We start from the raw sequence: 27,786 nt of genomic DNA, 5'->3' as shown, positions 1-27,786 counted from the left end.
CGCAGTGGGGAGAAAGCACAAGTTCTGTTGCATCCCGGGGGGCTGAGGATGCTGTGCCGTGTCTGCCGAGATGTTGGTGTTGGTGAGGGGTTTTGTGTCTCTCTAAAATTAAAGAGCACGACTGTGTCTCTGAAGGGTGTAGTAGTGGCTGGGTTGTGACAGATCCTTGGTGCCGATTTGAGCAGAAAATGAATCCTTGTCTAAAGAATACGAGTGATATAACTGGTAGTTCCATCAGCTAGCCCTGAGGCACAGAGGATTTGAAGCCTTGTTAAAAATCAGTCTCTAATTAGCGTAAGAATTGTGGTTGGAGTATGACCTGAGTGCATTCCCATGTTGGAAATACTAGTTCTGTATTTCCAGGCTTCCTTTCTCGATAGCAGAGGGATGGTTTTTACCCTCTGATTTTCAATGTGACTAAATGGTTCTTAAGCCATTGTCAGTAATGTACCAGCTCTTTAAAGAAGAGTGTGTTGATTTAGTACAGCCTGATTTTATGGAAGAGGATGGGGTATTTAGTTCACACTTAAAAAAAAATAGTTTTAAAGGCCTGTCTTTTTAAAATGTGACCTTTACCTTCCTAATCTCAAGGGAGAAAGAGGTTGGAAAAGCAGAGCTGACTTCTGGAGTTACGATAAACAGACATTTATCTAGAGCAGTCTGCCGACATGCTGGGCTGTGGAAGCCCAGGGCATCACATTTCAGGTGAATAGAGCCCTTAGTTAGGGCTCCATCCCACAGAAAATATTTGAGGTTTTTCAGTCTATACAACCCCAAAAGATGCAGATTTGAGCCTGGCAGGAGGCTGAGCAGTGCAAGGGGAAGGCGGCCTGTGGGGCAATGGGAAGCCAGCAAATCCACCACCAAAACACTGTCATCTCCTCCCTTTGGAAGGTGCTCGGATCTCCCGGGGCTCCTGTGCCAGGTTGACCAGGTAAAGATGTGGATGTAAGTGGAGAGAAGAGCAGTGTGGGCAGGGGTAGTGAAGCGAGAGCTCTGTGATCATGCAAATGGAAGAAACCCAAGTAGGCAGAGTGTCCTGAGGGACGGGAAGGAATCTGAAAGGGGGGAAAGTGAGGCTGGAGAAAACGGAGCCCAGAAAATGAACAGAAGTGCTGAGGGAAGCGCAGAGAGAGGGGGGAGAAAACCGGAGCGAATCGAGTGTGCGCTACACCCCACATGAAAAATAACGAACCGGGATTTGGCAGGTGCTGAAAGATAAAATCTGAACCTTTCTCTTGGATTGGGTTGAGGGGAGACCTCAAGCTCTGTCTCCTTTGGAGACTGCAGGGCGCACACGCTTTTTTAATATTTGCTATGGGTGACCTTTTTTCCCCATTCATGGACTGGCAGCTGTGGAGATTCAGTTCAAAAGAGATCAAAACTTCAGGAAATGTGGCCGCCTTTTTAAGATTTTTATTTTTACTTCTAAATCTGCTTGCATGGAAAACAGTGGAATAAGCTCTTCAATGCAGAGATTACAAGGGTTCTGTTTGATGAGGGATGATAACAATTTTTTAAGCTGAAGAGAGAAGTTTTCTCATGAGAAAAGTTTTAGATGTGCTTAGATAGTAGGGTGTGGGTCTAACAGATGGGTGGATTGAAGTGAATTTGCTGTGCCCATGAGTCTGTGTTACCAGAAATGCAGTAGCACTGTAAAAATGCCATCTCCGCATGACTTAATGTGAACAGAGTCTTAAGAAGAATTATAACCATCTGATACATCATTCTTTAAGAATGTCACCAAGAATTAGCGGCCTGGGTAAAGTGTACTGTCTCCTGCTATTTATCATGCTTACTGATGCTAATTTATTTGCATTTCCAAAAAGAGAGTAGCCCAAGGACAGCCAGAGAATCGGATTTTGCAAGGACCACTCAAAGTGCTTTTTGAGGTGATACTTCTTGTGTGCTTACAGGTATACGTTTGTGTTTACGAGTGACTTGGCAAGGCTTTAATTATCTCTTATTTTTCCAAATTACAATCCAGAAGTCCCTTGTTTTACTTGTTATGTGAGTAGCGCTGTTATAGTGAGATAAAAGGTGAGTTTATGGCCAAGGAAGATTGTCCGGCGGTGTCTCTGGCTGAGTGATTTTTACTAATGAACGATCCTGTTGTGCGCTCCTCGGTCTAAAGTCTCGTTGTGTTTGTACAGCATGGAGCAGAATGAGCTCCTTGGGCTCAGTCGCAGTACAAGTAATGAATAATAAGTAAGTAAGAGGCAGTTGTATTGGTTGGCTGCCCTGGGAGATCTTAACTCCTCTTTTATGGACATATATTCTGGAATTTCCTTGGCATCAGCCTCAAAATGAAGTACTTCTGTTTGCCTGAAGGAGTTCTGCTTCGGTTCCTCGCAGATCCTCTGTGTTCGTAAGAGCTGGCTTTGGAAGTTAACAATGCTGCGATTACCACTAAACTGATTAGAAATCTAAGCCTAGATTTATAAATTAGTGCAAAATGTTTTTCTGTACCTCATTGTGTTCGCTTTTGATTTTTCTCCGGGATCTTTAGGATTGTCTACACATTATTACTCTTCATTTCATGCAATTATAAAAATACATGCTAAAATAAGCTGCAAAGCTATTTGCCTTTGCTTTTTAGCATAACTTGTAAGGTGAAAAATAAGACTTGGTTTGGTTCAGCCTTAAAAATGAAATAATAAAGGTTGTACAACAGGTAGGAATATGAAATCGTTTTTCCACTGATTAAGACACGGCCGCAGGGCTGAGCCCAACTCACCTGCAGCTCAAGTTGCAGCTTATTTAATGAGAATCTCTCTGAGTGCTGTTTTCCCTGCTTTCCACCGCATGCCATTAAACAAATTGAAGGAGATTTAGGAGCGTAGTGCTAATGCAGCTCTGAGAGGCTACTGAAAGTGTCGTGACCTACATGGGGACGGCCACAGTGTCACACCTGCCGGCCCCGGCGTCCGTCTGTCCCGGACCCTGGCTGGATGTGGGCAGGGGAAGGGAGAGGAGCTGGGTTGGTGTTGATGGTGCCACTGGTAAATGGGTATTAAAGACATACTGGCAAATAATGACAAATAATGACATGCTTTAGGTAATGAGAGTTGTGCGGTTTATCCTCTTTCTTGGTTCTTTCCCCTTTGATCTATGGTGGTACCTTCACTTAGCCCATGCTTACTTTCTAGTGCATCTTTTTTGTTTGGGATCTTGTCAGTTTGGAAGTCTTGTTCAAAAACTCGAATAAAGTAGGGACATGAGTTCTTTGCAGAACATTTTTCTTTAAATTTATGTCATCTTTTTCCAAGCCCAGTGCTATTTTGGTTTTAGCATTTCAGCCTTTTTGCTGCAAGGCTCATTGGTCTAAATTTCCTGAATTGCCCATAGATCTTAAAAGAATATGTGTTTACCATAATTATTATTCTATGGTCCCCTGAAATTGTGGCTGTTTTTTACTGAGCAACCTCTTACTTTTGGTAGCAGGTCTGTCATCTTTCAGCAGTTTGGTCACTATACAGAATTTTTAGACGTAGCTGTCCTTTCAGGCAACTCACTTATTGGTATGCAAGTCGTTTATTATTTATTCTTGCACCGTTTCTAACACACCAGTTGCTGGGAAGGTTGTCTTCCTAGAGGATGCCAGGATACATTTCTTCCCAGCGCTGGTGGCAGTGAACAGAATGAATCTTCTCAGAAACACCCAGGTCTGCAGCAGCTGCGGAGCCCCCGGGTTCCCTCTGCAGCGCCGTGTCTGAAGGAGCCCTGTGGGCTTCTCTACCTGCGCGCTCGTTGTCACAGAATCACACACAGAATCACAGAATGTCAGGGGTTGGAAGGGCCCTGGGAAGCTCATCCAGTGCAATCCCTCCATGGAGCAGGAACACCCAGCTGAGGTTCCACAGGAAGGTGTCCAGGCGGGTTTGAATGTCTGCAGAGAAGGAGACTCCACAGCCTCCCTGGGCAGCCTGGGCCAGGCTCTGACACCCTCACCAGGAAGAAGTTTCTTCTCATATTTAAGTGGAACCTCTTGTGTTCCAGTTTGCACCCATCACCCCTTGTCCTATCACTGATTGTCACCAAGAAAACCTGGCTCTATCCTCAGGGCACTCACCCTTTCCATATTGATCACTATGAATGAGGTCACCCCTCTTCTCCAGCTCCAGAGCCCCAGCTCCCTCAGCCTTTCCTCACATGGGAGATGCTCCATTCCCTTAATCATCTTTGTTTCCCTGCGCTGGACTCTCTCCAGCAGTTCCCTGTCCTGCTGGAACTGAGGGGATAATTAGTGTACAAAAACAAGAAGGTCCCAGCCTTTGTGCTGCGGCAGTGGGATGCAGGATGCCCTGCAGAGCTGGGGTTCACTCATTTCTTTACCTTCAGTTGTACATGGCAATTTCAGTGCTGTCCCAAACATTTTCAGTACTCTGGGATCAAAAAATGTTAGAGTGGAGGTGGGGGAAGAACAAAAAAGGTGAAAATGCATGCCATTATGGAGGGTCCCATAGCTTTTGTTCCTTGAGCGGTGGGGGGTAAAGGCACCCGAGTGCTTTTGTCCTGCTGTGAGGCCTCCAGTGATTTTTGCCATTTGCCTTATAAACCCATTCTGGTGTTTACTGAAGGGCAAAACTTAGAAGAAATGTATTTTGAACGTTGGTATTGGTCTAAAATATTGAAGAGTTTGAGTGCAAGGCTTCACATTTGAGCTTCAGGTCACTTGCCTTGTGCACTGGGTTTGAGTTGGTGGTGGGAGCTGTACTTTTGTTTGAAGTCAGTGAGCGTTCTCAGGGCTTTTGTATTGGTGTGATAGATGCCCTGCTTGTCAAGAATGCGCATACGGTGCACTGAGTCAGGGCCATATGAAGTAACATGTTTGATCTGGGGTTTATAAGAATACAAAGAGCCAATAAAAATACATTATAACGTCTTTTATCCTCCCCTTTAACAAAAGAGGCCGCCCAGCCACACAGGTACAGTAATATTAACTTAGGGATTGTTGGTATTCTGAGGACTCTTCAGCAGCTCCTACTCTGATTTTAAACAAGAGCAAATTGCAGTTGGTTGGGCTTTTCCTCCCTTAGCTGAATCTGAATTGCAGAGAATTTCTGTAAACGGGCCCCGCAAGGTGGCCCAGGGATTGCAATTAAAGGAATGACTGTCCTCTGTTAATTCTCTCTCTGCACCGACCAAGGTGCATAACGTGATTTATGCCCACCAGGAACAGTTCTGCTTTAGCTGGCTCAAGCTACTTCATGTGTTTTTGTGCTTTGAAAACCTGAAAGCTTTGACATGGCGCATGCTATGAACTGGTGCCAAGCTGTGACTAAACAACCTCATTAAAAATGCAAGGTAACTGAAGCAAATATTTCCTTTGAAGAAGCACTATCAGCTAAGTACTCATTTCCTCTTTTAAGTCTGACATTAAAGGGGCAAAGACAGGTGGGCTGATAAGAGCAAGATAAGGCTTGTTGAGGTAGTTTACCAGCTAATTTGGCAAAAAAAGCAGAGGCAGTTTTAAGAGCTTGTATCACTTGTATTTGTTCTACGAGGGATCAACTGTCTAAATATCTAGTGTAATTGTGAAATGCTTTTGTATGCACATGTAACTTGATATATTTACATATTTTCCACAAGATGTAACATCACTAAGATAAGATCTCACCTACATAGTACCCATAATTTCTGATGCTAATTCCGAGCCTCTCAATAGGCTTCTCCTTCAACCACAGCAAACCCAAAACAAATGCAGTAATGTTTGCATTTGTGTTGCTAGAACTGCACTGGAACCCGGTCAGTGTTAGCCCAATATTCAGCTCTTCTACAGACGGTACCAGCTGGGATCCAGAAAACCCAGTTTACATGAGTCTGCGGTGCATTTCCCAAACAACTAAATCGTGCTTTTTCCTAAAATCAATGTACAGAATGAAGTCATGTTTCTTAGTGTGAAGTTCTACCTTGTACCCTGGTTGGTGGGACTAAGGAGCTGTTGTATGGGAAGGTGAACAAAATCATTTGCCATCCGGGTACAGAACATGGTCGGCATGACCAAATGTAGTGATTAACTGTAATCCTGTCGCTCACTGTTTCTTAGTTTCTCAGATCATTTTAAGAGACAGAAAGCAAGAATTTGATTTGCTTTCTTAACCATGGCATTGAACACAACCATGTGCAAGCCAGGAAAACAAACTTGGAAGAGTCCTATAGCGGAACTACTGTGGGTATATTTTATGTATCCAAGTGTCTCGTGGCCATTTTATCAACAGATTTTACAAGAATAAAATTGCAGTTGGTGATAGAAATGTATACAGTAGTGTAAAGGCTTAAGTCTGGGCCTGGAGGGATTCCCATTGATTTCAACAGGCTGTGGATAAGGCCCTAAGGAAACGCACAAGGCACTTTACAGAACAGACTAAAATTGTGGGGGCTTTTTTTGGAACATCACTGGCTTTTCAACCTCTACCCTTTCTCTTTCCATCCCCTAAAAAAGTAGAGGTATTTTGATTCCAAAATATGTAGGTTGAGGGTCAGTATCCCAGGCTGGGCAGCCATACCAAGAAATCAGGCGGGTTACCTCTGTTGGCACAGAATATTTTGCATCACTTTACAAAATACAGACACAGCCCATTCTTGCTCTAGAAAGTTCATCAAGTGAACATATAGATTTGTTACTGCTCTCAGGGGACTTCCAGCACCCAATTGCAAGTCATAACATTCAAGTTTGGAAGGAAGGAACATCTTGTAAATTGTTTCAGAATTGTCTTTTACCTCCTATTTTAGTGGGCTCCCAGGCTTTTCTCTGGGTCAAAATGCATTCGACTTTAGAAGATGGGAACAAGAGGGATTACAGGACATCCGTTACTTTTTCCATGAGAAAATAATAATAATAAACTTTCAGTAACTTAAGGATAAGTTCAAGCTTCCCTCTGGAGACTTGTGCATGCATTTTGCAAATGAGAGAGTTCTGATGTCTGCTAAGAAAAGAAACAAATATCTCACAACAGGAAAGAATTTGTTTGGAGGAATCTCACCCTCCGCAGCTGAGACTTTTAATCATTGTCTGTGCTGGAGAAGCTTTGTCCAATATCCTCAGCCTTGCAAACAGCAGGATTTCCATGCATTTCCATGCATTTCTGCATTTCCTCTTGCTGTTTGGAGCACCCTGACCCTTCACACCCCAGGCTGTAAGAACCCAGTTCAGTCCCCATTAAAACCTAATGGGAGCTTTGCTGTTTTCGTCAGTAAGGTCAGGGTTCCTTGTAAAGCAGTGGAGAGGAAGCATCAGGACTGTAAAGCCACATACCAGATCTCATATTTTTTAATCCTGAGGGGTGTATTAGTGCCTCCCAGGCTGAACAGAAGGAGCTTGGTGAGGTGCAAGAGGAGCCCTCCCTGGCTATTTTTTGGTAGTTAATTAGGAAGTTGTGTAGATACCCTCTAAGGTGGTGACTCTGTCCTTCCAGCAGTGGCTTTTTTAAGACCGGTCCTGGACTATAACACTGTCCTGGTTTTGTTAAAAACAAGTTTCTCTTGTAGTGAATTTGCCTGTCAGCTAAAGCCTTCTTATTAGCTGCATTTTCCTGGAAAGCCAGATACATTTTTTGGTAAACATAGCAATGGAATGCGAGGTCATTGATAGGAATTGATGCACATCTCAGGAGAGGGGCAACGAGACACAGGTGACCAGAAACTGGCCAACTGATAACATCCCATTCACCTGATACTTCATATATAAGTGGGAGATGACAAGGATCTTGTCCTTTTTCCTTATGGCTGATGTTAGGAGAGGACCTTGCGAGTCATCCCTGCGAACTGTGGCCTAGTGACAGACTGAATCCAGCTCCGGTTGGCTGCAGAGTCCAGTCCAGGACTTGGGGTGCCGGCCCTACATCTGCTGGGACTTTCAACATTGGTTTTGTATATTTTGTATTATTTTTCTCTATTTTATCAGTAGCATTAATAAAACATTTTTAATTTTTTCAGCTCTCTTCTCTCTGTCCTTCTTTCCCCCCCAGTCACCTGTGCTGAGTGGGAAGCGGGGAGAGGGGAACGATTGCGTTAGCTGTGCAACCCAGAAGGAGGTAGCTTGGATCTGGGAGAGACAGAAATACTTCAATTTGTGCAAAAGGTGACAGTGCTTCCCAGGAAAGCTTTCGCCTGTCCCTGGTGGACAGGCAATGGAGTATTTACAGCCCTGACATTAAGTTATCCCCTTTATTTTCTTGTTTCCCATCACTTTCTGGATGTTCTTTCTGGGCATAAGTGGCCCTTTATGGAATTGTTTTTTCCTGTATCTCATCACGAGAGCTGTGCATTTATCCTTGTGCTTGGAAAAATGTCTAAATATTCACATGAGCTTCAGCATAATTTATTTTCTTTTGTAGCTGAATAAAATCTGGGGTTTCATTCCATCGAGCTGTCTTTGGGGATTTACAGGAGGCCAGTGGGGCTGAAACACACGACTGAACTAAGAGACAAAGGAAAACAAACAACTCTCTGAATACCTAGAATTTGTTCGGAACGCAATCATGCAGCTCCAGTGCTGCTTTTTTAAAATAGGTGGTAAATTATTAATACTTCTAGGAGGAAATGAATGGAGTCGTGGTTCTGCAATGTCTGGCTTTCTCCGAAATGCGCTGTATTTATGCAGGCTTCCATAGTCCTGTTGAGCCAAAGTTATTACACTAGATCTTTGCTCCTTTGAGATCACCAGCTGCTCTTCACATGGACTGTAGATGGCTGTTGGTGTAGTGAAAAAATGATGCAGAAGTAAGTTTATTAAAAGTTATTGTGACGCTACCGTATTTTGGTTCCCGTATCTCATGTCAAAAAAAGAGCTTAAAACTTTAGGTTGATTTTCGGCGTTTACAGGAATACAGATTTCTCAATACGTTCCGCAGAGGTGTCTTTCCCTGTTGGTAGTCCCATAGGACTCACAGCCCCATAGAAATGTGATGGCAATTACAATGTCAGACTGCCACTGCTTTGTTTTTATTCAAATTGTCTTTACCTGTAATTCTTCTTGCAGAATAAGGAAGGAGAAGGGAATCTCTTATTTTGCTGTTTCTGGCCTGAGTGAATGATGAAGAAATGACAAATTTAAGTTCCTTAAGATTCCAGAAGAATCAGCTATATTTTCTGACCAATTCATTGGAAAGTAGTGTAACAAGAGTGAAGATATTCGAGCTTTTTAATTTTCTAAGACTCTCTGGTTTATAAAAACTGAGACACCACGAATAGAAATATTCGACTGTTCTATTTGCAGGTATCTCGGTATAGTCGTACACTGGAAACTTTGCTATTAAATCAGATATTTTGCTAAATGCAAAGTGAACATTGGTAAGAGGTTGTGTGTTGTGGGATGTTTGCTACTAATGTAAATCCATAGCATCCAGTGCAAACTGCATTGAGTACAGAGCGCATTTGGGCACTGCCTTCGGGCTGCCAAGGTTTTCTTCTTTATTAACCCTCAGAATCATGTCAGGTACTTGGGAAAAAATGGGATTTTGTTTAAAATATTCTTTATATCAGGTGAAGATGGTCAAACCCAAGTTTATTTCGGTTTAGAAATTATTGATCACCTTCTTAATAAACAAGAGCGATACTGCGTTCCTCAAAATGGAGACGTGCCTGGATTTGCCTTAAAGCAGACGAAATCCGGTTAAAAAAAAGCAGTAGTTAATGATGTTTTGCATTTTAAAACAGTCTTTACTGAGACATTTACTATAAACATGGCAAACGCGAGGTATTCACTTTAAAGGCCCTTCTATTGTGTTTATCAAATAGCTGTTATACTATTTACAATGCTGTATTGAGTTGGAAAAAATATGAAGCTGTTTTGTGTATTTTCCCTCAAGGTTAAAGCTTTGAATCATGGGATAATGTGTGATATCTCTAGGGCTTCTTGAAACGGTTCAAGAACACGCACAAAGGACTGTGGTTTGTGCTACGTTTGCGCAGAATTTAACATCGTGTTCCTTTGGCTTAAGAGCAAAGATGAAGATAGCAAGGAAAACATCCTTTCCTTCAGCGCCACGGTATATACATTTTAACAGAAAAACCTGTAACTGTTTTGCAAGGCGCTGTGTTTCTCCATTTTTTCTGTTAAAACTGCACTATCAGGCTCATAGGAGTGAAAGGAAATGTATTTCTAAGCATGACCATTCCCCTGTTTAGTTAGAATTCGCTTTTTGGACAAGCTAGTTATGGTTTGTTAGTGCTATGGCAAGTTGTAGCATTTAAACTCAAAATCTCTCACATTTAAAAAGTAATTGTCAAATATTTTGGATGTTTAAAAGAAAAGCTGTGAAGAGTTAAACCCCTCAGTATGTATATGTAAAGTGTATGTATATGTAAAGTGTATCTATCTTGCTCTTTCAGCTGAAATGCCCCACGAGAAGCTGGTGAGTTCTTGGGTGAGAGCTGTATTCTCTCGGATTAATGAGGATTTCTCGTTAACGGCTGGGCAGAGGTTACACAAGCCAGCTCGTGTTTCCCTTAAGGAGCGAGTTCAGCTCGCGCTCCGTGGCTCTGCAGCCGCGTTTGGCAGCTGCGTGGAGCCGGCTGTGTCTGAGCACCGACCGCCGGCACAGGACGCGACACCCGCCTTGCTGCTCCTCGGCTTTACGGGCGGCTGGGATCCCGCACAAAAAGCCAACGTTCCATTTATCAGAAAATAGCTTCTCTTCGAGTTCTAGGACCACGTCATTAGCTGGGGGAAATCCTCACAGTCCTTGTGTCCCCTAATCCTTCCCTCCGTTTATGCTTGCTTTAACATTTGCTGCCAAGATTAATGCGTTTATTATTTAGTAACTTAGCGTTTTCTGAGTTATCGTATCCGAGTGGTTTCTGTATGTGTAAATATGCCAGTCCTAGAGCTCTTGGGTATTCCTGTATCCAAATACCTCCCAGCCTTTAATGCATTTCTCCTCTGCACCACCCACGGAGCTGTTGCTCAGGCGTGCAGGGAATAAACAACGCGGCCGTGGTGACACGAAAGCTCTGTGGCAGACCAGGAACTTGACCCTCGCTTCCTCGGCTCCCCCACCACTCTTGTTTTATTTTATTTACTTTTTTAACCTCCGTTTTCTTACTGCAAAAATGAAGCGTGCGCCACTTCATGCTCGCTTAGTCGTTGTTGTTGTGGACAACCCCGGCTGTCCCTGGTGCCTCCGGAGTCCCCGGTGTCACCGGTGTCCGTGTTTCGGCACCAGGCGACACGCAGCGTCAATATTTTGCTATGATTCCGGAGCTGGTCAAGAAATAGGGGGCTGATAGTGGGTTGAGTGAGGAGTGGAGGATCCTCTTTTATCTTTCTGGCCTCAACACGCAGCGTTTGGCCTCTGGACGTGTGTAATACTGTTTCTACCCATTCTCTGCTCTGCACAAACAGCGTGGTGTTTTATGACTTGGACGCGTGTTCCTGACGTGTACAATTTAATAGCTGTTTATCCTTCACTTGAGTGAAATACAAGGTGCTGGGTTTGATTGTTGTTATCTTTTTAGAAAGTTGTGTGTGAGCGTATTTTCAGAGTCTTTATTGTGTGTGTATGACAGCTTGATGCTACTTACTGATTCTACACTTGGAAGGCTTACTCAGATATTGCCTGAGTTGCTTTCTGGATATATTCGAAGGGTTTATGAAAGCTTAATAGTCTCTATACATGAAGAATTGCATGGAACTGATGATGATTCATTGTTCTAGAGGGTTTGTTGAAGACAGCACATTACATCCTATTCATGCGTTGCAGCTATTTCTTCGGCATGCTGCGTCATGCTTATTATCTTGTGAAGTTGCTGTGCATAATCTTTGCCGGTTCTGTTTGGCAGGGGATTGGTTGTACGATTTTAGCCTCGGCTTTGATTGTTTTCCTGTTGGATCTGTCCCTTCACCAGTTTACATTAGTTTTAAAAGGGGACAACTGTGCTTTGGGTGATTTGCCTAAATCAACACTTCTTCTGGAATGAATTAAAGTGCAAAAATCCCCTCCCATAGACATCTTTGAAAGCAAAGCCTCAGCCTTGGGGACCTGTCATCGCTCCGGTGGCTGCAGTGGAACAAGTGCAGGTTTTGGCCAGCTGCAGTGGTCCCCAATGAAGCGCAGAGCTTGCTGTTTATTAACCTCTGGGGCTTCAGAAGTAAGACTTGCAAGTGAAATCACAGTCTGGTTAACAACTGGACAATTGCTGAAGAAAGGCAATAGAGTGAGCTTCCAGACTAAGTATCATACTTTATGGCAGTCATGAGTCTTGTTCAGGCCATTTTCTATTGCTTTGGCTTTCTGTGGTCACTCCATAAAAAGGAGCATCAAATTGGATAACATTTGCGAAATGAAACAACACTTTAGTGTTAGAAATTGAAAATAAGGAACTGCTTTTCCACTGAAGCTGTGGGAGTATAGTCTTTCTTTTCCCAGCAGCATGGTCCGCTTTGAGGGTGGGAGCGCTGGTTTGTTCAGGAGATGGAGCTGCGTGGTGGGCCCAGCAGGGCCCTCAGTTCCATGTGAGCAAAAACCATAGCGCAGTGATGCCGACTAATAAATATACAAGATGCGCATCTTCGATTTGCTTACAATTCAATTAAAGAAAATCTTCCACACACTTAATTTCTTCTTGTAACTGTGTAACTACATTAGTGATTGCCTTTACAGGGTAGCTTTTAGTTTTTCTTTTGAGCTATTTGTGTGTTCTGATGTAAAACTTGAAATCCTTGTTGGATTCAGTACGTTTATCTTCAAGAAACTCCTACAGCACTTGGGTTATTTGTTCCAGCCTTTTCTTCCCTGTGGAGAAACACTGAAATTATGCTCAGGAAGCAAACAGGATTCTTGTGTTTAAGATGTTAGAAGTTAATGTAGAGAGGCAAAATCAAGCTATCAAGAAGTACTTTAGGAGAGTATTGGTGGTTAATGAGTGAAGAGCAAAAAGGAAAGGAAGAGGTCTTCAATAAACTGACCTGTGGATGAGGCTGGGGAGCCAAAGGTGGCTGAGGAGAAGGGAGAAGCTGAGAAAATAATAGTGGGGTGGGGAGCAAAGCTGTTGGATGGTGTGAAAAACGTATGGAGTACTGTGAGGAAGAAGCTTTTTGAGTTTGCAGTAATAACAGGAAACCGCTGGAGGGATTCAGAGGGGATCTCAGCCGGCCACGTTAGGGTGGAGCGGAGGAGAAGAGTCTGGAGGTGAGCAAGCTGGACAAAGAAAAGCTGGGAGTCAGGATGGTGAAGCAGTAACAGAGTCTTAGCAGCAAGGAAAGTGCAGAACTTAGAGCTATTGAGGAGAGAAGAGAGACAGAACGCACGTAGGCACCGAATTTCTTGTCTAGCTTTGCCAGTTGTTTGTAAAACTGATATGGTAAACACCTATAAGCTTCGCTTTTATCTTCAAGGCAAACAGTTTTTAAGCAGGGTCCTTCTGCCTTAAACAAGTTTTTGTCTGTTTGTTGTAATTAACTCTGCCATTTTCAGGCAAAGTAATACATCTATGAAAGGAGAGCTGTCTCTGGGTTTTGCTTCTTTACGGTACGGGTTGTTGTGTAGATCAGAAGTGTGTAATATGTACGGCACTAGATTTGAGATTCAAAGGGTCAGCCTGTTGTCTGTTCTTTCGCTAAAATAAAGTACAGCAGCAAACTCAGGTTTCTTATCCTGTTGGCCAGAGGATCTGGGACATTTCATGAAGGTGAGAGATTGTGCTTTGGGGGAGGAAAGAGTGCCAGCTGCTGCACTGAATGTCATGGGCTGGACCATAAAGAACATACTGGGGCAAAAAACGTGCGTGTTGCACGATAACAGCGAATTGCAGCTCCCCAGAAAACATTTACACAGCTGACTTTAGAATGGAGATAGGATGGGGAGATGTCATGGCTCCAATGACGGTGTGTTCACCATGTATTCCCACAAAAAGGAGAGGGGGCTGTATTAAATCCATCAGATAAATACATTTTTGAAAGGTATCTTGAGTTCAGTAACCTCACATGGCCCAAACAGTTTCTCCTGGATTCTGCATTGCTGAGAAAGACACTATCTCCTTGGAGTCCATAAGACGGTAATGTCAACAGGACCTACTGCAACGTTTCCATGGTTTGCAGAAACGCAAAGACTTAACTTCCCAAAGGTTTTTTAGGAACCAGACATATTCTGGGGGTGTGATGTGCTCTTCGGAAATCCAGAGCACCTCAGAGCCCTCACTGGCTTCAGTTGCTTAGTCAGCAGTTACGAAGTATAAAGAGCATCCAAACCTTTAGAGTATGATGAACAGCGAAAATCTTTGATCTGGGTTTTCTTCCTCCAACTATCAGACTGTTTCCCAGAACTCAAGAAGGTATTACTACTTAAATTGGTTAAATACAGTTTAAGCAAACCTATTGCATCTCATCCTTACACTGCTTTTTGGACTATGACTGGGTGTAGTCTAGCATGGGAGATGGAAAAATGAGGTCTTTTTTTTATACATTTCCATTTTATTTCTATATATAATCCCATAAGCTGATCTGTTTCCCTTATTATTGTTGTTCCTCTGGTAGAAAGTTACACAAGAGTCTAAAGCTTTTGCATGGATAAAGTAGGGTAATACCTAAATGTGTAGATGTTGAGATTGGTGCTTAAACCCAAAGGTCTCTGTCTCCATCTGTTGGAATGAGAAGGTCATAGCCCCAATGGCTGCTTGTTTGGACTCATCACAATGAAACTGCAATTTCATTTTATCTGTGTCTTCTTCCACTACTTTCAGCCCGACCAACAGCAGCAACAGCAGTGACCTGGTGGTCTGGTGTGCTATGGGGGCAGGAAGGTTGCCTTCACTTGAAAACAGCAATTATGGCAATACCCCTTAAGGTGCTCAAACATGGACTCTGCTTGCTTAAAGACGGCCTGAAGTGCTTCAGAACATGTGAGATATAAATCGCTTATGATCCAGTCCAAATCTCTTCAAAAACAGGGGAATCGCTGTCTGACCTCAGTAAAAAAGAGACCTGGACCTCCGCAATGTGTTGGTGGAGACTCCCACCTCCCACCTCCCGCCGGGCCATCTGGAGGACAGGGATGATGTTCCACGCTGTGTTGGTGTAGAAGGGAGTTTTCTTTGTCAGTCTGTTGAAACCTTATTCTGTGAGTTGGATAAAATGTGTTTATAAATGTTAACGGAATGTGTCATAATATTTTTCTGCTTATATGACAAAGGGAGAGTAATATTTATAAATGTTGGGACAGGTTCTTCCAGTGATACTGACAAAGTTACATCCATGTGAAAGGCAGAGAAAATGGAAGAAGTAAGCTCATTTGGTTTTTGCATATCCTTAGGTGAATATAAAGATATTCATCAGGATGTTCCAGTGATAAGAAGGATTTCAGTAAATGCCTGAAAAAAAACATTGCTCTTTGAGGGATTAAAGGGCAGGTTTATGGCATGTGGGCATCAACTAGGATTTTCAGTGATCCTCACCTTATGTAGGAGCGATTTGCTTGGATGCTTTGGGAAATTATGAGTCAAGTCGCTGTCTTTGTGTGCTAAAACACCTAAAAGATTGTCCCTGTATTGGTTCAGTAAGAAACCTTCAGCCTAGTACTTGCTTGGTTATGAAGCTGCCTCAAAATCAGCTGGGTTGGTCATCCTTTTCATTTCCTCGTTGTATGATATTGTGTCTTGTGCTATCTCAGCCTGAGTTTTAGAGTTCATCCAGCAGAATTTACCTGGGGACTGATTTATTTTGGCTTTTCCTGAATTTAAGACCACACTTGGCTTCGGAAAGAACAATGTTCACTTTGGAACGTCCTGGTTTAACAGGGTTTTAATGTAGTGCTCATCAGGTCCGTTAACCCTCTGCCTTTGGTTAAGCCGCTCGCTGCACGTGGGCTCATATGACTTCCAAGGGAGGCTTTATTTCTGTTAGCAGATGAACGCTGGGCTTTCAGACTTACTATGAATAAATAGTAAATATTTCCAAAATACTCTATTTCCAAGTAGAGTGTTAACACTTGAATACTCTCTTTTCAAATAGAACCATCAATAAAAACCTCAATGAAGCCATCCCGTTGGTATCTGAAACGTTGAACGGTCAGTTGCGAGGTTGTCAAAAGAACGTTTGGGATGGCAGGTTTAAAACAACAAGGACCCATGCAACTAGATGAGCCGACACTGCCCCAGCTCTTCTTCAGAGGAGGGAATATTTTTGCTGGGCTGACTCTATGCTTGGTGGTATTTTTATTCCTCATATAGATTTCAAAACAAAACAAAGCAGTTGTTGCTTAGCTACCCCTCTGGAGTGATGGGCTCTCACCATTTTGCAACTCTCTAATCTCAGTGTTGCACTTTCAGCTTGTTAGAATCTATTTTTGTGGAAGGGTCTGTATTTCTTTGCCGTTACCGCGTGGCTCTGTGTTAAGGAAAGATTCATTTTGGATGAGGATAAATACCAGAAAGCTGAATGTCGGACTCCCATCCTCTTCAAGGCTTTTTCGCTGAGAAGCCGTACACTGGCGTTTTGGAGTCCTGATACTAATAACTGCAGGGCATAGCAAAATAGAGCTAGCTCAGTCGTTTATGCAGTCAGTAACAAATCTGAAAATATCTCTAAATTATTTCTGTTAAAGGAAACAAGTCGTGCCCGATACCCACAGCTTGTACCTCTACCCTTTTTATTCAGCACTGGGGCATAAAGGTTTCCTTAATGAAGAGTATCACTGCAGAGAACAATCTCCAGGTGGTTAAAGACCATGGATTCTGTTTGCACCAAAATGAGGGAAATACTTGGCCAAGCAGTGTTACATTTTGGTTACCGTGACCTGGGAGAAGAGCTCTCCAGAGCATCCCAAGCAGTTGTCAGCCCTATTTGCAGAACTAGCCTGGTCTCTTTAAATACAGCCCGTTTCCCTGCTAGGTACAGCTGACAGATCTTGGACCACTTCTATCAACCCTGACAATGCTTAATTTGTAGCCTTTAGACCTCAGTGCCGCTTTCTGGCATTGTCAGAGAAATCAGAGTCTGTTCCTATAAAGCTTGTTACTTGACAGCATTTATGTTGCATGACTAATATGGCAATGGCAGCAATTTGCAATTAGCTCTGTGTCTCTCCTTGCCTCCCTGCCATGTGCCCCAGAGGGTACGCGTCTGTCTAAGCCTGGCCTGCCTCTCTTTACAATTTTCTTTCTCTATAATGCATTTTTTGAGCTCACAGAAGGAGTTGTATGACTTTGATAACTAAGCGGTTGGATGAAACCTGGAGACTTTGTATCATCAGTTTAGATCTGACCGTGCTGCAAAGTCTCTGTCGTCTCCAGGCTCGTTAATGTGTAATAAACCAGCGGGCTCAGAGCCGTTCCTAGAAGGCCGGTTACCCACCGCGGCCCTGCTGGTCGTGCACCGGGAGCCTCAGTCGAGCGGCCTCGGCTGAGCTCACCGACGCACGGCGGAGAAAAGAGCCGCTCATCCGTGGAGCTGGCCCTGCTTGGGGAGCGCCGGGGCGCTTTGCCAGGGCTGTGCCGGGGACCTGGCGCTGCCAAGCGCCGTTTTGTACTTGGCAAAGAAAGCCAACCTCCAGTCTGGAAATGTGTGCGAGCGCCCTGCTCCCTGCCAGCGTGCGGAGGTGTCTGTGCCGTGGCTGCAGGGCACCCTCACCAGCACCCCGAGGAGCGTGACATTAGCGGAACCCGTTTGGAGCCCGTGTAATTATCTGTACAGAATCAGGTTCGTTCCCTTTGACGCCGCTTTCACACATGAAAAACGATTTGGTAAGGCGAGATGATCAGGTAACTCAGTCTCGAAAGAAGGACAGAACATCTCCCGTGTGAGGAAAGGTTGAGGGACCGGGGGCTCTTTAGTTTGGGGAAGAGGAGACTGAGGGGTGACCTCATTCATGTTTACAGATATCTAAAGGGGGAGCGTCAGGAGGATGGAGCCAGGCTCTTCTCGGTGACAACCAGTGATAGGACAAGGGGTAATGGGTGCAAACTGGAACACAAGAGGTTCCGCTTAAAATTGAGAAGAAACTTGTTCATGGTGAGGGTGGCAGAGCCTGGCCCAGGCTGCCCAGGGAGGTTGTGGAGTCTCCTTCTCTGCAGCCATTCAAACCCGCCTGGACACCTTCCTGTGGAACCTCAGCTGGGTGTTTCTGCTCCATGGGGGGATTGCACTGGATGAGCTTTCCAGGTCCCTTCCAACCCCTGACATTCTGGGATTCTGTGTGACAGCTGAGTGGGTTCCAGGAACAGGGGACCCCACGCCACGGCTGTGGGGAGAGGGGTGGAGCTGGGTGAGCCGGCGCCTCTGATTCCTCCCGGCCCCTGGCCGGAGCGGCACCGACAAGGCTCCCTTCCCCCAGCTAGGGCCGGGATTTCAGTGAATCAAAGCTATAGAGTGCAGTTGAGTCGGAGCCAAGGAAAGGCTCTGGCTCAAATCCACCAGCTAAAAATGAGCAAAGCTTTTGAGTCTGACTGGAATCTCTCACAAAACAAACAAACAAGCAAACAAAAATCCTCCCCCAAATCCTTCTCTTTTTTTTTTTTTTTCGTTCTTTTGGTAAAATCATTCATTGCATTTTCATCTGTTTACCAGATTTTTCTTTTCCCCCTTCCTGATTATATATACAAGCCTATCCCTGTACATATGTATATTTTAGATGTTTTCAGCCAGTTGTGGAAAGTGTTCCTTTTTGTGGTGTTTTCATTGAGACAATCAGGGGCAAAGTTCTTGTGGCAGTGCCAGGTTGAATACCACAGGAAGATCTGTGTCCGCTGGAAATACCACAGAGAGTACAGAACCCGCAGGATTTTCTAAAAACACAAAACGGTTTTGAAAGCAAGCCGAATACTGCACCGTCAGCTCGGGTTATGATTTGGTCTCGAATTGTTTATTTGGTTTTGTTTTGTTTTCTAAAGGGGTGCTGAGGAGCATGGCTTACGTTAAATCTGGTTTTGCCACCGTGCCCTTCCAGTTACAAGTCCTGCTGTAAAGTAATGGAAATGTCATGGTTGCATCATTTCTAGTCCCTTAGAGATCCACAGTTCAGTCACCAGCCAGGGCGCTGCTCTACCTTGAGGTTTTGTTGGCGCTGTGTCTTGTTGGTTTTGTGTCTTTTTGTCTTTATACTCCAGCAGCTTTCAGAAATACAACTCTGGCCCTGATTTCTGCAGACTTATATCTCTGAATGAGTCCTAGGGAGACAGCGTGATACTCAGTGCTCAAGTGCTTGCAGGATCAAGGGTCCCAATCTGTAAAAAACATACCATGAGTAAATAACCTTATGGGGAGCGGGATGAGGAGTAGGTGTCTGCCATTAAAATGGAAGCAGTTCTGCGTAGTCACTGGTATAGCTTGGAAACGTTTGTATTTTCCTCCTCCACTTTGAGAAGTAGTTTGGGAAACACTGATTCGGTCTTTTTATTAACCAGGGCTATTGAAGACGACAAGCAAACTATTGAATAAACTATTTCTTCATAAAAGTCTATATCAGAACAAGAGATTTTAAAAATGAAGAATCTGGAATAGGCAGGGAAGCCAGTGTTGAATGCTGAGGTCTGGCAGTAGTTCCCGATGTTTATGGAACAGCTTTCTTCTGCAGGAAGGACAGCCAACTCAATGTATTATTAAGTAAACAATTTCCCAGTGACAATGAGTTAATAGTGGTTGTTGTGCAGAGGATGACAGATGGCCCCAGGAGTGACTACGCTCCTGGGTCTCGGCTGGCACTCTGAGCCCTAAGAATCCTGCACAAGTGGGTTGTGAATGGTACAAAGACAGGAGTCGGTGTCTTCTCTGGGGACAATTCTTGTTATTGCAATATGAGCCCTGCAACCATACGCTTCCACTCCAGCACAGGGAGGTAACCTCAACTACTTTGTCTTAGATGTCAATTTAAAAGTTTTTACTGCTTTCACCAATGCTAAATTTTACTGTTGCTTAATTACATTGCATGTTAGCTCTGGTTTTCACCGGTGCTTCAGGTTTTTTGTGCACAGGAACATGCTATTAGAGCTGCTCTGCATATGAAGGAGCCTCCTTTAGTAGCATGAAACCATTTTTTTAAGGTCTAATACTGTGCTTAAAGGATCCATTGTCCTCCCTCATTTTAAAAACTGCAAAACAAGGACGGTTTATTGTGTGCACCACTTCAAAGACATTGTCTGCCTGCGGGGAGAACTCGGTAGCCTTGTGGAAAAAGCCAAAGCCAGTGTATAAACATCGTGGATATCAGAAGACTCCCAGGGAAATCTGGGTGGATCTCTTCAGTATCGTGTTAAAATCTTGTTTAGCTGCTGTGTGTTTTCTTCTTCCTTTCTCTCCCATAATTGCCAATTAGCAAGATGCGTGTGTGCATGCAGATTCTTCCTTTCTAATTAGCTTATTCCTAATGCCCTGTTGATTCATTGTCATAATCCAGTTTTATATGACCTCACAATCCTCTTGTGCCTCATCCGTCCAGGCGACACAACACACAGTCAGCTCCGGACAAAAGCACGCAGACAATTCTGTTTCTAAAAATGCACTTATTGCAGGTTTAAAGCTGACACATGTCAGCACCAGGCGAAGCCCTCATCCTTTCCCAGCCCGCAGTAAATGTGACATTCCTCATTGAAGCCAGCTCGGTCTGGGAAAACAGGCCTTGCAGGGAGCCCCGGAGGTCAGCAAAACAGGCGCTGTCAAACAAATTAAATATCAGAGCAGAAGTTTGCAGAATCTCTGTGGTTCAATAACAAATTATATAGTAGACAGCAGGAAACTGAATATGTGGTGTAAATGAGGCGTTCTGTGTGCACTTTTCTCCAGGCCCCTCAGATATTTAGTTATTTATGGCTAGATAGAATTTTCTAAGTAAATCCACGCAAATGAGGCAAAGGTAACTAAATCAAGATAGCACACAGCCGTGCTTGGGAGTCACGAATCGCACACGTAACCCCAGCACATCAGCTCCCATCTTAGTCTGCATGTTGTTTATATGCCATGTGCCATTTTCTGCCAAAGTGAAGATTCCTATCATCACAATGGCTTTCTTTGAGGTCCAGACTTCTTCGGAGTTCTGTTTCAGACTCTTGATCTCCTTAGAAATAAATCATCTCCTTCAAGGGAAAGTTTGGGTTTGTGTGTTAGTTGTTTCCTGGTGTGAACAATTCAAAGCTGAGTTGGAAGCACAGGCAGCGGGAGGGGAAGGGAGACATCTGCGCTCACAGCTGTACGCATTCACGTGGTGGGCACAGGCACACGCCTGGGATGGCAAATCAGTCCTGGCATGGCTTGCAGTCAGGCTGGACGAGATGTGAATGGGTTCAAAGACTGCTCGCTGTGGCAAATAGGGTTCACAGCACTGATTTTGCAAGTAGTTCCAAGGTCCGTGGATGTTGGAGCTCCTGACTGGTGTCAGACGCCTCCCATGGCTCCCCTGGCCGGGCGATGTGGACTTTGTTTCGGTTATGACTGGGTTAGAAAGGAGCCAGTCCAAAGCTTACCCCCCTTATCCCCCTACCCTGCACCAATTTGTGATCCATTACTTATTGCTTTCCCATTCCTGGCAGGCCTCAGTGGGCCGTGGGTCTTACTGCCCAGTCTCAGAGCTGGGCCTGGTGTCTTATGTCCATCTCTTTCCTGCCCTGCTTGTCCCTTTTTTTCTGGAAATTATGCCTGTGTGCACTGGGATAGCTGGGAAAGGTGCGCGTCGCTGTGTGCTTGCATTTGCGGAGTTCCGTGTGCCGATTAAACGTACCGATGTGCTAAGGAAAACATCTTTCAAAGTAAAATTCATCAGCAAACTCCCCCTTACTTCCTACTCATTAAAAATAATCTAACAGACATTTCAAAGCCTTGCCAAACAATAACATAACAATCTTCATAAAACTGCATCATGATGCTCAAGCTATGTTTTGCCAGAGCCCATTAGATGGCCAAAAAAAGAAAAGCGTTGTGATCCCTGTGAAGCTTTCCTTGCACCATACAGAGTGTGGTTTGTTCCTTATGCTGCAAGAGAAGGAATTTTTAATGTTCTCTAAATTACTTTTCAGCCTTAGACTGCACAACCTGTTTTTTATCCTGGAGGGACCTGCCGTTTGGATGGCATGCTGCTTTAGGGGATGGCATGCTGCTTTAGGGGATGGCATGCTGCTTTAGGGGATGGCATGCTGCTTTGGGCTGCGGAGAGTCTGGTAAGGTAGGACAGGAGAGACTGAGGCTAATGGGGCAGACTTGGTTTGAGCGGAGATGCTGGGTTGCTCAAAACGTCAGGCAGACAAGGTGCAGCGCTGCTCGTACCTGCGCCGAACGCCACTTGGCTTTGCTGCAGGTGGGATATCGTGACCCGGTTCTAGGAGTTTGCAGGCAATAATTTTTCAGAGAGGAAAAGAAGAATGAGTCAATGCAAGCAAGCAGAGGATGCTGAGGTGGATCAAAGAGCTAAAGGAAGGAATCCCAGAATGTCACGGGTTGGAAGGGACCTGAAAAGCTCATCCAGTGCAATCCCCCCATGGAGCAGGAACACCCAGCTGAGGTTCCACAGGAAGGTGTCCAGGCGGGTTTGAATGTCTGCAGAGAAGGAGATTCCACAACCTCCCTGGGCAGCCTGGGCCAGGCTCTGACACCCTCACTGGGAAGAAGTTTCTTCTCAAATTTAAGTGGAACCTTTTGTGTTCCAGTTTGCACCCATTACCCCTTGTCCTACCATTGGTTGTCACCAAGAAGAGCCTGGCTCCATCCTCCTGACACTCACCCTTTAGATATCTGTAAACATGAATGAGGTCACCCCTCAGTCTCCTCTTGCCCAAACTAAAGAGCCTCAGCTCCCTCAGCCTTTCCTCACACGGGAGATGCTCCACTCCAGCACCTTGGTGGCTGCGCTGGACTCTCTCCAGCAGTTCCCTGTCCTTCTGGAACTGAGGGGCCACAACTGGACACAATATTCCAGGTGTGGTCTCCCCAGGGCAGAGCAGAGGGGCAGGAGAACCTCTCTGACCTACTGACCACCCCCTTCTAACCCACCCCAGGTACCATTGGCCTTCCTGGCCACAAGGGCCCAGTGCTGGCTCATGGTCACTCTGCTGTCCCCGGGACCCCCAGGTCCCTTTCCCCTACACTGCTCCCTAATAGGTCATTCCCCAGCTGTGCCGCCTGCCCTCTCCTCTCTTCTCCTCTGGGATGAGCTCTGTGCGCTGCCGAGTCGTTACTTGTCTTCAAAAGCCTAAATACACATGCAGACTTCTGAGATTGCTTTTCAGTTGGGGCACAGTTGTAATTATTTTTAATGCATTAAAGGCATAAAGAGCCAAAGTCAATCATTTTTATGACCTGTTTAATGCCAAACATAAAACCAAAAGATTCGATTCCCCAGTCACTTTTGCTTTTTTCTACTTTGGAGTTGGGGAAGGAAGATTTAAGAAGTTGAATTTCAAATATAGCACATCCTCGCTTATTCTATTTTTGCTTAATGCATTTTCTTGGATTAATGATTTTGTTCCATACCACTTATTCCCTATTCCACTGGCTGCTGTAGCAATGGATTAAACACAAAACAAGCATATAGGCAGAGGGGCTTTGAACAAACGGGGTTTTGGCTTTTTGTGTGTTCTGGGGACATACGCAGTTACTGGAGTGGGAGGGATGACCTGGGTCATGAAGGTCAGTCCTCTGCTATTATGGGCAGCCACAGCATTGAATGCCTTTCATAAATGCATCCTGTACTGTCTCAAAGCTAATTAGTTTTCAGCCTTTCCCTGTTCCTATTAGAAGGCTGTTCCAGATCCTTCCTCTTCTGAGGGTTTCTAATCCTCCTTATTTCAAGCCTAAACTTACTTACGGTGAGTTGATACCTACTTCACCTTGTGCCAAGGTTTTCCTTGAGCTTCCCTAGCTCTTTTCTCTGCTTACTCTTTTTCTGGTCAGGCATTTTCACAGCGCAGCCATGGATCCTCCCAGCCCTCACTTTGCAAGTTCCTTTGTACCCAGGCTTAACATGGTGAAAAGCAGGAAAAGGGCAGAATGAAGGACACATTTCACGTTAGAAAGTCAGGTCTGTCTGTCACTGGATGTTCTTTGGGCTTATTCACTGTTCTGATGAGCTTGCGAGTGCTGCTGACAGCTGCAGCGTCAGGAGCAGCCACGCTAGACCCGCTTACCCGTAGCTGTCTCTGCTCTGCTGGGAGCTCTGCCTTCTGCTATGGCAGTGCTGTTTCCTTGTGCTACACCCCATCCGTCCCTCTCCACCGTTAGCTCCATGTCCCATATTAGCTCTGTAAGATGTTGCCCGCTGTCGTGTTTTGTTGATATAGCACAAGAGCATCCCAGTTCATGAAAAGGGCTCTTGGATATACTGGCGGTGCAAATAAACACGGATAGTGGAGCTGATGGGAGAGCAAAGCTGAAAGGGCACTTGAGGATTTCCTATTGTGCAATAACCGGTAAAGATTGTTAGAAAGAGCCAAATCCAGCAAAGTGAGACTTAGATTTAAGTCTCCTCATCTGCGACTGTGATCCTGAAGCCACTTGCTTAGGTGATAGTGTGGAGGTACTTGGGTACTTGGTGTGTGCCCACTGTGATGTGCTGCAGTATCTCGGGTGATCCTCCCGGGCTGCTACACGGTGTACCTAACACCCCACCTAAAAACAACCCTCAGGACCAGCAGGAGAGGCCATGTGGGAGACCTCAAATGGCACAAAACACCTGTATTTAGATTAAAACATCTGTGGATCTTAAAGGTTCTCTTTCAGGGCATCTTTGTAGCGTATCAGCGTTCTGATGTACTTAATTAAAGTACGAAAGACCTACAGTAAATATGTGTTGAGCGTTGTAGGAATGCTTGCTGTTTTGGGAAGGAGGAAAACAAGAGTGAGCATTAAAAACTCTATAACCAAACTGCACAGAACTTTCCTGGCTGTCCTTTATCCAGCAGCCGCTCTCCGTGCCCTCTCTAAAGCCCTGTGCAGATCACCATTCATGGAATGATTTTCTCAATGTGTTGTCTATCATGAAGTCTTGGTTGTTCAAGTCTTGCATCTCATGCCATGAGGCCTTTCATATAAGCAAAGGACACGATGTAAGGAAGAACCGAGGACTATGTCTCATAGGTTGCAGAGTCATTGGGGTAGAGGCCAAATTTCTGATGTTTGCATGTAATAGCAACACTTAATTAATATGTTACAACAACAATGAATAATCATGACCATCTCATTCAAGCCTTCCTCCTTGTATTATATTCTCTATTAGATTTTATACCAGCCGGTTCTCTTTAGACACTGTTTGCCAATTACTAGCATGTGAAGGATAAAAAAACTGTCCAGTATTAACGAATTGCAGGTTTTGTCCCTCACCCTCTCCCCTCGATATGAACCGTTGTTGAATCGAGCAGCTTTCAGGTCTGCAGATGCCATTGATTTATTTCATGGAAGCTCTTTTTAGCTGTCTGTGTTGTTACTATGGCAATAGGAAAACATAAACAGTATAAATGAGTAATGGCGATAAGGAATTGTTAGCTGGCAACAGAGATGATATATTTTGACCCTTTGTGAGATTTCTTTGTTGTCTGAGGACAAACAACAGAAGAAAGGGCTGGATTTCATCTGTCACAGGAACAACATCCAGGTGGAGAATATGCTGAATTGGGAAGGGATGCGTTAACCTCCGGGCAGCCTTAGACATTTGGTACCTGTGACAAAGCCCCAGGGCCCAAAAAGACGTCCAGAAATTGTTGGAATGAAGACCCAGACTTGGTTGCTGTTGTTCTATCCTGGAGTGGGAGCTGTTCTGGCCCACAACTCTGTTTCTGTAGGAATGAGCTGTCATCTGTAAATGCTGGGTGGACTTAACTCCTTACATTGCTTTACTTCCCTGAGAGATTCCAGTTCTCAGCAGCTCCTGCAGATCTGGCCATCAAAGAGCTGACTGCTCATTCAGATCTGTTAGAAATGCTGCAGACAGTGCGGTGTTACATGTGAGGGATTTTTACTACAGTTGCACTCAAAATTGATCTTCCCAGATTTGGTTTAAATTTAAATCGGATTGCCAACATTTTCCTTTCGTCCAGACTTTTCAAGGAGTAAGGTGCTGCACTTATTAAGTATCAAAATCTAGTCATCCGTGTCAAAATGAATTTGGATTAATGATTGCAAAGCAATGGAATAATGACCAGTGACTTGATAGATGTCCAGTGTAAAAAGATGATGACATTGGTGCTGAGCCTGTGCGTTGCCGTTGTTGCCTTTCATGTTTTTAAGGGCTGTGATTTTAACACCATCTGTTAGGGAGTCTCGAGCTTTTACAATAGTTCCATAACACATCGAGAAAGCTGTTGGCAAAATTCTCCAGTCAGTTGCAGCTGTGAAAAGTGCAGCTTCCTAAATAATAATCAAAAGGATCAGATCCTCACCTGGGGCAGTTCTGCTGCTACCACTACTCGTATTCATTAGAGTGATATTCTAGTGCCCCTTAATAAGCTCTGTTTGGGTGGTGGTAACCACAATAAACTGTAGGTGCACTGAAGGTACTTCTGCCTCAAAAGACATAGAAATGAAGTTAAATGAACAAGAAATGCAAGATTCAAGACCAAAAGTACCAGAGGTGTTTTTCTTGGCATGGAATTGTAGAAGTCTTGATAGGTGTTAGCCTGACTTTTATGAATGTAGATGTAGCTGCATTATTTTCCTGGTGTCATGAAAATACTTATTCTGTCCTCCTTCGTTTAGTTATATGAAAGTCAATTATTTCTTCAGTGCTATAAAGTTAAACCTATAACTTCCTAGCAAATAGAAACTACTCTATTTTTGCCATGGTTCAAAGCTAACCTGTTACTGCACAATATGTGCACATAGCTTTTAAAAACTTGGGTTGATCATAGGCGTAGTTTCCTATTCAAGCTGTGTTGTACTGACCCATCCCCTTGTAACAAGCCAAGATAAAAGAAGAAACATTTTTCCATTCTAAGCAGTCATTAGGCATCATACAACTATTTCCTTTATTCTTTCTGGTCTGCCAGAGCCTCATTCACATCAAGTAAGATAAGTGTGGCCAGTCTGTTCTTTTCCAGGAAGCTTTTCTCTTTCCTTTTATAAATCTATGAAAGCTTCTATGAGTTTATGTGCTCTGGAGATGTCAGTAAGCGCTAACTGAGATTTGTATTTCATTCTGAAATATCTATGAGAAGTGTAATTATACGGTTACCTCCTGCTAGGATTTCTAATGTCTTTACTAGAGTACATAGTTAATTCCAGCTGTTGTAATAAACACTGAAATTCTCTCTTTGGGGACTGACAATATCAGTCCAAGCACAATCCTAAGAACAAGATGTAATTCCTGTCATGTCTCGGTTGTCTGATTGAAAATGAATGTGTATCATAAACTTCCTTGTGTAGAACACCAAGCTGTGATTCAGCAAGCACTGAAGCTCAAGCTTAACTTAACATTATCTTGATTTTAATGAGATATGATTGTGTGTTGGCCTGGGCACAGTCCTTTCTTAGTGGAGATGCAGGGCCTTGGTTTTCAACGCAATAATTTCCATGGAAGTAAGTGTTGTACTCTGTCTAGGCATTTCCTAGAAATTGGGATCCAAGGAATAAGGATTGTGATATTCAGATGCACTTTCTGTGTGCAGCTGCTTCTCAGTGCGTGCCTGCGTCCCTCTGCAACCCCCCCAGAACTTGTGCTCAAACTATTTTGAGCGATTGCTCACAAGCTGCAGCTTGCACAGCTCCCATAAGCGTTTACAACTTTTGTGTGTATGTGTGGGAAGGGTTTTAAAAATGGTTTTAAAATTCTTTGACTTAAAGGAAAATAATAAGTCCTTTAATTCTGCAAAGTAGCCAGCCTTCAAATCTGGGAAAGGCTGCTGCAGAATGGGAGGGGTAATAAATAATAATAATAAATA

The 27,786-nt window shown here is 44.1% G+C and overlaps 1 protein-coding gene across 4 annotated transcripts in view; it reads left to right on the top strand.

Annotated features, from left to right (window-relative positions):
* PDE8A (phosphodiesterase 8A) overlaps positions 1–27,786 on the top strand; it is a 134,450-nt gene that overhangs the window by 49,087 nt on the left and 57,577 nt on the right. The window contains exon 1 of one of the 4 annotated variants that reach the window (XM_071814070.1): positions 17,614–17,635. The exons of the other annotated variants lie outside the window; for them this stretch is intronic. The gene's annotated coding sequence lies outside the window, so the exon portion shown is untranslated. Of the gene's footprint in view, positions 1–17,613; positions 17,636–27,786 lie in introns of those variants that run through there. 4 annotated transcript variants of the gene reach the window in all.

This window comes from Patagioenas fasciata, chromosome 12, assembly GCF_037038585.1.
Source record: "Patagioenas fasciata isolate bPatFas1 chromosome 12, bPatFas1.hap1, whole genome shotgun sequence".
Taxonomy (NCBI): Eukaryota; Metazoa; Chordata; class Aves; order Columbiformes; family Columbidae; genus Patagioenas; species Patagioenas fasciata.
This window is presented reverse-complemented; position numbering and strand designations above follow the sequence as displayed.